The sequence below is a fragment of the Nicotiana tomentosiformis genome, chromosome 2 (assembly GCF_000390325.3).
Source record: "Nicotiana tomentosiformis chromosome 2, ASM39032v3, whole genome shotgun sequence".
Lineage (NCBI taxonomy): Eukaryota > Viridiplantae > Streptophyta > Magnoliopsida > Solanales > Solanaceae > Nicotiana > Nicotiana tomentosiformis.
In genome coordinates this window covers 152,837,413-152,846,780 of record NC_090813.1, presented here as the reverse complement: position 1 = coordinate 152,846,780, position 9,368 = coordinate 152,837,413, and the positions used below count along the sequence as shown (strand labels likewise).

At 38.6% G+C, this 9,368-nt stretch overlaps 1 long non-coding RNA gene across 2 annotated transcripts; it reads right to left on the bottom strand.

Moving 5' to 3' along the window:
- Positions 1–1,919: 1,919 nt before the first annotated feature.
- LOC108948369 (uncharacterized) lies at positions 1,920–9,154 on the bottom strand. 2 transcript variants are annotated; one of them, XR_011414349.1, is made up of 2 exons: positions 8,684–9,154; positions 1,920–3,203 (listed from the first exon to the last, which is right to left on the bottom strand). It is a non-coding gene; the product is annotated as an uncharacterized lncRNA (long non-coding RNA). The 2 variants fall into 2 exon arrangements; XR_001973085.3 differs by lacking the exon at positions 1,920–3,203 and adding an exon at positions 5,878–7,990.
- Positions 9,155–9,368: the final 214 nt, after the last annotated feature.

The following is a 9,368-nucleotide window of genomic DNA, read 5'->3' as shown; positions in this document are numbered from 1 at the left end:
ATCCGGCTGGGGTTAGAGTAACCCAAAAAGATGGATGGATTGTTTGCATCAATTGTCATTCCCGAAGAATATTGCAAATGTGTTAATAGATGGGATAAATATTACCTTAGCGTGGCTCTCGTCCCTTGTAGAGAGAGAATGTTAGGCAACCCGAAGAGCCAGTGGATGGAGCAAAGGGAAGCTAAAAGCAAAAGGATGTCTTGTTGATGTTTTCAGAATAAGGTGATAGACAGAAATGTTAGCAGGGAAATAAGAAGAGAGTTAATGAAGCATTATGAGTAAGATATGATACATGGATGACAACGGTAGATCAAAAAGAAAAATGACAATATTACAGAATCTAGAGTCAAGGGAATGAAAAGATGAGAGGTGACAGGCCTTGAGACAACAAAAGAGTATAGGCCATAAAGTCATACCCTCATTTTGAGAAATACGTTCATGACTCTAACGTGATTACCAAAAGGAAAAGTTATACCCCAGAGTAATAGAAATCAGTATGGGCTGGTGAACAAGATAAACAACGATACAACGAGCGAAAAGCTCGGCTACGATTATCCATACTTCTCCAATCTTTTCTTTCCTCCAAAACACATATCAATGACTACACCAACTATATACTCAAGCTACTCCAATAATTTCCAGCCACAACACAACTTAGAACTTGCCGAATAGTTGATACAACAACAACAACGTCAAAGTACGATTTCTCGCTATTAACTCCATAATTCTCATCCCACAATTTAGCTATGACCTAGACAAATTTAAATATACCAAGGAGAGAAAAATTCTTACCTTATTTGTTAAAATACTCTTATTCCACCTGTCACGCCTCCTTTTTCCCGAGGAGATAGGGGAATTTTTCCAATTTATTTAATTTAGAGTCGCCACTTGGGATAATTATGGTGTCCCAAGTCACCGGTTTATTTTTAAATCCCAAATCGAGGAAATTTGACTCTGTTCTAAAGTCTGCGAAACCAGAAGACCGGGTAAGAAATTCTGTTAACCCGAGAGAAGGTGTTAGGCATTCCCGGATTCCGTAATTTTAGCACGGCCGCTTTTAATCATACCTGGCTTAATTAATTTATTTAATTATGTATTTTAAACCTAAGTACATTTTACCTTTTACCGCTTTTAATTATGGCGTTTATGGATTTAATCTTTGAAACGGACTACATGTGTGTAAGTCCGCTTTTTGGGGGCGCTAAAATCATGTCACGCGAACGTGTACACAATTAATTACGCTTTATTAATTTAAGATTGTTTTTTGCCAAAGTCGCGTGAACGCGTACCTTAATTTATTTTTAAAAATTATAATTATATCACGCAAATGTATACACAATTACGATGATAAATTATAACGCGCCTAAAATATTCTACGATGTTCAAGCTATTAATTTCTCTAAGGTTCGAAATTTTGGCAGAGATTATAGATTCTGGAGTCATTATTGACGAAAGAGAGTATGGTATTATATACTAGTATTTTTAACGGTGGGAACGTACAACCAACATTCTATATGTGTCTGTTGGGGATGGTGACATTTATATCCTAGAGATGCTTCGATTTCAGTGTTAATGAGGTTAAAGTTCAGGTCTTTACTTAACAAGATTCAATTGTGTGGGCCAAGATTTGATTTAAGTTGAATTATCAGAAAGATGGGTGGAACTAAATTGGTCTGGCCTGGTCTACGACTGGGCTTGGTAGTTATGGAGTCCAAATGACCCCAACTTATGTATCAAATCAGCATATGTATGTAGCAAATTTAATTCCTACTTTAAAGTTTTGTGATAGATCCTGGGCCTCCGAAATGAGCCCAGTATACCCAATTTGAGCAACACCACATTCAAAAAATTCGGATAAATAGTTGGATTATAGGAGCATGAAATCAATAATTTAACATACCTATGAATTATCAACCTAGTTTGATGAATTAACATGCATATTCAAAAGTCCATACTACCAGAAATTTAGTTATGAGAGGAATGTTAATTCAGTGCTGGCATTCGACATTTAAAAGTAAATTAAATCTCAGAACTTACAAACAAGATACATCATCTAGATCATAACTCGAATTTAAACACAAGAATCAGTTCCTAGTTTACACTTGACTAATAGCTATAAGTTTCGATTCTTCTGGGAAAAAAAAACGCTGCTTTTCAGCTTTCGTCCACAGTTCATAATCCTTAGACCTGTTCACTTTACATTTTTTCATCCTCAAACATGTGAGATGCCAAATAAAGTATTAGAAGCAAATCAAACTAGATTAACTGTATTTCATAAAAATCAAGCTCAATCATGTTTATCAAATTCCCTTGGACCTGTTCACTTTACATTTTTTCCTCCTCAAACATGTGAGATGCCAAATAAAGTATTAGAAGCAAATCAAACTAGATTAACTGTATTTCATAAAAATCAAGCTCAATCATGCTTATCAAATTCCCAACACTCCACACTTATGCTAAACTAAATCAAAAACCCATAAGCCATAACACAACAAAAGATTCAAAAGGAAAACAATCATGATTTCATATCAAAACACACTGCATTTATGTCATGCCAGCATTAACATAGAACCAATGAATTCAAACAAAATTAAAGAAGAATCTAAAAACAAAAACAATCAGGATTTCACATTAGAACAGATATGGAGATTTGAACTTGAATTTTAGCTACATACCTAAACATGAGCTTAGTCTAGAAGCAGAACTTGCCAAATAAAGGCCCAAAATCGAAATTTGGAACTCGGCTAGTTTAGAAGCTGGAACAAAACAAACTCGGACAGCAGCCAAAGAAAAGCGAAATCTACAAATTGGAGCTCAGCTTCAACTGTATCGAGACAGAGATCAGCAAATCAAGCTCACAATCAAACAGTTTGTCACGCCCCAAAATCGATGAGCGCAACCGACGCTCAACTGAGTGAACTCGACCGAGCGAGCCTGTTAGATTCCTTCTACCCAAACTATACAACCACAACATAGCATAGTTTGTCTCTCCCAGCACCAATACACAACCCACACTATGTCTACGGAGCCTCTATAGATAAAGAAGAGTACAATGATAATGCCGGCAACAAGGCCCCGGCTATACCTCAAACAGAATACACAAAGTACAAAAGATTCATGACCCCGAAATGAAGTGGGGCTCACCAAGTCAGTTGGGAAGAAGGTGCACTGCTATCACTAACCAATATCTGCTGTGGAACCACCTGCATCCATTGAAAGATGTAGCGCCCCGGCAAAAGGGACATTAGTACTGCCGAATAGCACTAGTATGTATAACTAAACACTCTCTCAATAGAATGACAAATAATACATACAAGATTATCATAATATCAAAGGAAGCTTTAATCAACATCGATATGCCATTATTCATAATACCATTATTCCCCATACCAATACCACCGTACTCTCAGCACGGACTCCGATCACGACTCGATCGGCTAGGCTATCTCATTAGAGACATCAACCACAATTACTCTTAATATCAATACCACCGTCTTTAACACGGAGTCTGATCACGACCCGATCTGCTAGGCTATCCATTAGGGACATCAACCACAATTACTATTTCAATTATAATTTCTAGCACAATCACCACCATGTGTGCGGCATGGTATCCGATCACGACCCGACCGGCTAGCCTGTCTTATTTGAGATATCAACCTTTTTATATCAATCATCGCATTTCATATTACTTTCACATATTTTCATTTCATTGGCACTAATGGCCATAATTATAAGATCATTCTTGGCATGTTGACCATATTCAGTATTTCATGCTTACCTTATCAATTTCAAATATCATTATCATCATCAACAACAAATACAATTCAAATCAAGGTGTGTAGTACAGATGTGAGCATATAACATAAATAAAGCATTTGTAATGCTTGTTGAACATATATCTTTCAACCCAATCTTACTCGGAATAGCCAGTTTCATAATGAATCACTCGGGACTTACATCATTTACATGAATATCGTGAGATTCAATTCTAAGAGAAGAGTTTAGCCAATATACCTCAGTTGAGCTTCCTTAAACTCTAAAATATTTCGGAATTCTTAACAACTTCAATCTATTGTAGAAATATAACAAATTGAATTAAAATTATGAAGATGATCATGGTCCTAGCTCATTTGAGCATTTATCAAACACTAAGTGTGCATTAAGGTTCCAAGGTCCTTTTATGGAGAATTCCATCATCCTACAACCCAATCTTTATCATTTTTAGTTCAACAATCTTCCTACACCCTTTTATAGCACATACATGTAAATAAACAACCCTCATGCCCAGAAATTATCTTGCTAGTTGTCTATTTCTACATAAAATTCGAAAGTGAGGGTTAGGGTGTAGAATCTTACCTCTAGGATGAAGACCTAGTGAGTTTCCCTTCTTAATCTTCCAAAGCTTGGGCAAGAATTGAAGAACACCTTCTCACTCTAGGGCACTCTCTCTCACTCTAAAATATCAGATTATCGCTCAAAAATAGCCCAAAGAGTGTATTTAACGAAATAGGGTCGGGTTTTAAAAACCCAAAAATGGAGCTCCGGAATGGTTCTGCGGTCGCATATGCGACCGCATAGTGGTTATGCGGACAACACATCGGTCGCATAATTGCTGACAAAATGATCAAAAATCTGTCTGTGTATGTGATCACTATGCGGTCTGCATAACTGTTATACGGTCGCATAATGCACCACATAACAGTTATGCGGTCGCATAGTCGACCGCATAGCTGCTACCAGATTTGGCCCTCTCCTGCTCACTTCTGCGGTCATTATGCGGCCCGTAGAGTAATTATGCGGTCGCATAATGGACCGCATAAACGCGCTTCTCCGCCAAAAATTTTCCTTTACTTTTCGGTATATTGTTTAACCCAAAAAGTCCGAGCCGCAGCGAGCAAGCTCGCCGCGAAGAATTTCTACAATCCTCAAATACATAAGCCTAGTCCGGCACCATGAAACATTATTTTCTTTGCAAAATTTATCGAGCTTTACACTTAAGTACTTCAAAATTTGTTCGGGGTGCTACACAGTTCCAGCAGCTTTAAAGTTGTTCCAAATCCCAGAAGAAAAGTAAAGCTAAGCGGTGAAAATAGAAGGAAAAAATAACAACTCTGTCTCCTCTTTCTTTCCCTTTTTTTCATTTTTTTTTGCTATATTTTCTCCTAGAACTCCATATTTCCCTCCCCCCCCCCCCCCTTTTTGGATAAAAGACGTCTCTATTCCTGCCGAGTCAGTGTGGCCTTTCTCTGAAAGTGAGGTGAGAAGAATGAAGAACATGGGTGGTGGCTCGGATTTTTTATGTGTAAGGGTGCGCCGTTGCTCAGGGTTTTCTAAAAGGGGGAAGAGATTTAAAATTAGGTCTGATCTTTAGGGTTTTTAGGAAGGTAAGGTTTTAAAGAGGGGGTAACCCAATTGGGCCTGGGATTTTGGGCCCTGAAATTGGGCCAATTTGAAACAAGAGGCAAATTTGATCCTTCAAAAATAGCCACATTACTACTAATTGAATTTATTTTGCCAAAACGACCTAATTAGCATTTTAACTAATTAAATAAATGAATTGATTGAAGCTAATGTATATTATACTTTTTTTTTGTGATTTCTGTTTGATAATGCATCTAATTAATGTAATTAAATCCTGAATGCAATTAAGGTCTAAAATGCTATGAAATGAAAACATTAAATATTTTTTTTTGTTTTTTATGGTTTAAAAATGACTCTGAATATGCATGAATAACTCTAAACTATTTTGGAATACTTTTAAGAGTGATTTGCATTAGGGCAAAAATTAGGTGCTTACAGCTGCCCCTCTTTGCTCGAGAACATGAAGAGTTTTCGAGCAAAGATAAAGTGAGCAATTTTTGCCTGTGGAAAAAATTTTAAAAAAGTTTGACCAAACCTTGCTTCGGAGGTTGCCTACATATCCTTGGCTATAAAGGAATCAGGTCAGTGTAGTTCTGGAAGTTTTGGTAGCTGGGACTACCGAGAAACTGTGATTTCACTACTGTTGCTGCTGATACTGCTTGCTGAGCTCCTTATTACACCAAAATCAAAATGAAAAAGACTAACTAAGCCTATCAGCTACGAGTTACAAGATTCCTATCTATAAATCTTTTGAAACATGATCTTGAGTCTTGGCTGGTTCTTCATGCAGCCTCTGACCTGGATCTTGATGCTTGTTAGATGTAGGTGCTGGTTCAATCTTCTTTAGATTTTGCGGATTAAGACGGGACGAGCTTGTGGATTGATTCATGTTTTGGGCGGTCCACATCTTTTCTCCGCCTCTGCACTTGGGTTTCAACTCTTTTCTTTTCCTTTTTTTATTCTGGACTAAGACTTCTTCTTTTGGTTGTCTCGAATCCTGTGCCTCGAGGTATAACCTGCACAGGCATCAAAACAAACGAACAAAATTTTTTTGCCCCAGTTTTCTCTAGGAAAATTTCGTGAGTTATTTTAACGGAATTCTATACAACTTCATTATTGAAAGCGATAAAAAGTGCGGGAATGGTGTACCCGGAGGAAATGTAGACTAGGGAGTAAAGGACCTATGTCTAAAATAAAATCAACTCGGGATTGGAGATCCTATGTTGGAAAATCATCAACTAGGGAGTGGAGACTCTATGTTGGTATCAAGATATGCTTGCATCAACTAGGGAGTGGAGACCCTATGTTGGCATCAACTAGGGAGTGGAGACCTACGTTGGCATCCGGTTATGCTGGCATCAAGTAGGGAGTGGAGACCCTATATTAGCATCAACTAGGGAGTGGAGACCCTATGTTAGCATCAGGTTATGCTGGCATCAACTAGGGAGTGGAGACCCTATATTGGCATCAACTAGGGAGTGGGGACCCTATATTGGCATCAGGTTATGCTGGCATCAACTAGGGAGTGGAGACCCTATATTAGCATCAACTAGGGAGTGGGGACCCTATGGTGGCATCGGGTTATGCTGGCATCAACTAGGGAGTGGTGACCCTATATTGGCATTAACTAGGGAGGGGGGACCCTATGTTGGCATCAGGTTATACTGGCATCAACTAGGGAGTGGAGACCCTATATTGGCATCAACTAGGGAGTGAGGACCCTATGTTGGTATCAGGCTATGCTGGCATCAATTAGGGAGTAGAAACCCGATATTGGCATCAACTAGGGAGTGGAGACCCTATGTTGGCATCAGGTTATGCTGGCATCAACTAGGGAGTGGACACCCTATATTGGCATCAACTAGGGAGTGGGGACCCTATGTTGGAATCAGGTTATGCCGGCATCAACTAGGGAGTGGAGACCCTATATTGGCATCAACTAGGGAGTGAGAACCATATGTTGGCATCAGGTTATGCTGGCATCAACTAGGGAGTGGAGACCCTATATTGGCATCAACTAGGGAGTGGAGACCCTATGTTGGCATCAGGTTATGCTAGCATCAACTAGGGAGTGGAGACCCTATATTGACATTAACTAGGGAGTGGGGACCCTATGGTGGGATCAGATTATGCTGGCATCAACTAGGGAGTGGAGACCCTATATTGGCATCAGGTTATGCTGGCATCAACTAGGGAGTGGAGACCCTACGTTGGAAAATCATCAACTAGGGAGTGGAGACCCTATGTTGGCATCAAGTTATGCTCGCATCAGCTTATGCTGGCATCAACTAGGGAGTGGAGACCCTATGTTGGCATCAGGTTATGCTGGCATCAACTAGGGAGTGGAGACGCTATGTTGGTAAAACTCAGCTAGGGATTGGAGACCCTATACTACCATGATTTTGAATTTTCTTTGTTTTCTTTCTTCTTCTTTGTTTTCTCCTTTTTCATCATTTTCATCATCATTTCTTATTTCTATTTCAGAGAATGAGTAAATGCGGGAAAGAATTTTGGAGGAGACTTTCCTTTTTTGGTTGTTGCTGCAAAGCTGTTTCTTGCCCTTACGCAGTTTCTTTTTGGTTGCACCTGCTTCTTGCAAAGTTGCCTTTGGATTTGCACCTGTTTCCTATTTTTCAAACAAAGAACAATTTGTCAGTTTAAAACAGGGGTTGGTTTTGTGGCCTTGATTATTTCAGTCACTTGATCTCGGCTCGGCTTCTTTGACGATAATTTCAACTTGCAACTGGTTGTTTCTTGAAGACCGATTTCAACTCTGGTGTACCACTCCGAAAAATTTTGAAGTATTTAAATGTAAAGACCGGTAAAGTTTGCAAAGGAAATAATATTTTATGGTGCCGGAATAGGCTTACATGTGCCGGAATAATCCTAGTTTACACTTGACTAATAGCTATAAGTTTCGATTCTTCTGGAAAAAGAAAAACTCTGCTTTTCAGCTTTCGTCCACAGTTCATAATCCTTGGACCTGTTCACTTTACATTTTTTCCTCCTCAAACATGTGAGATGCCAAATAAAGTATTAGAAGCAAATCAAACTAGATTAACTGTATTTCATAAAAATCAAGCTCAATCATGCTTATCAAATTTCCACCAGTCCACACTTATGCTAAACTAAATCAAAAACCCATAAGCCATAACACAATCATGATTTCATATCAAAACACACTGCATTTATGTCATGCCAGCATTAACATAGAACCAATGAATTCAAACAAAATTAAAGAAGAATCTAAAAATAAAAACAATCAGGATTTCACATTAGAACAGATATGGAGGTTTGAACTCGAATTTTAGCTACATACCTAAACATGAGCTTAGTCTAGAAGTAGAACTTGCCAAATAAAGGCCCAAAATCGAAACTTGGAACTCGGCTAGTTTAGAAGCTGGAACAAAACAAACTCGGACAGCAGCCAAAGAAAAGCGAAATCTACAAATTGGAGCTCAGCTTCAACTGTATCGAGACAGAGATCAGCAAATCAAGCTCACAATCAAATAGTTCCAGTAGCTTGAAAGTTGTCCCAAATCCCAGAAGAAAAGTGAAGCTAACCGGTGAAAATAGAAGCAAAAATAATGACTCTATCTCCTCTTCCTTCCCCTTTTTTTCGTTTCTTTTCTATATTTTCTCCTAGAACTCCATATTTTTCCCCTTTTTTTTAAGATAAAAGACGTCTCTATTTCTGCCTAGTCAGTGTGGCCTTTCTCTGAAAGTGAGGTGAGACGAATGAAGAACAAGGGTGGCAGCTCAGATTTTCGTGTGTAAGGGTGCGCCGCTGCTCAGGGTTTTCTAAAAGGGGGAAGGTAAGGTTTTAAAGAGGGGGGTAACCCAGTTGGGCCTGAGATTTTGGGCCCTGAAATTGGGCCAATTTGAAACAAGAGGAAAATTTGATCCTTCAAAAATAGCCACATTACTACTAATTGAATTTATTTTGCCAAAACGACCTAATTAGCGTTTTAACTAATTAAATAAACTAATTGATTGAAGCTAAT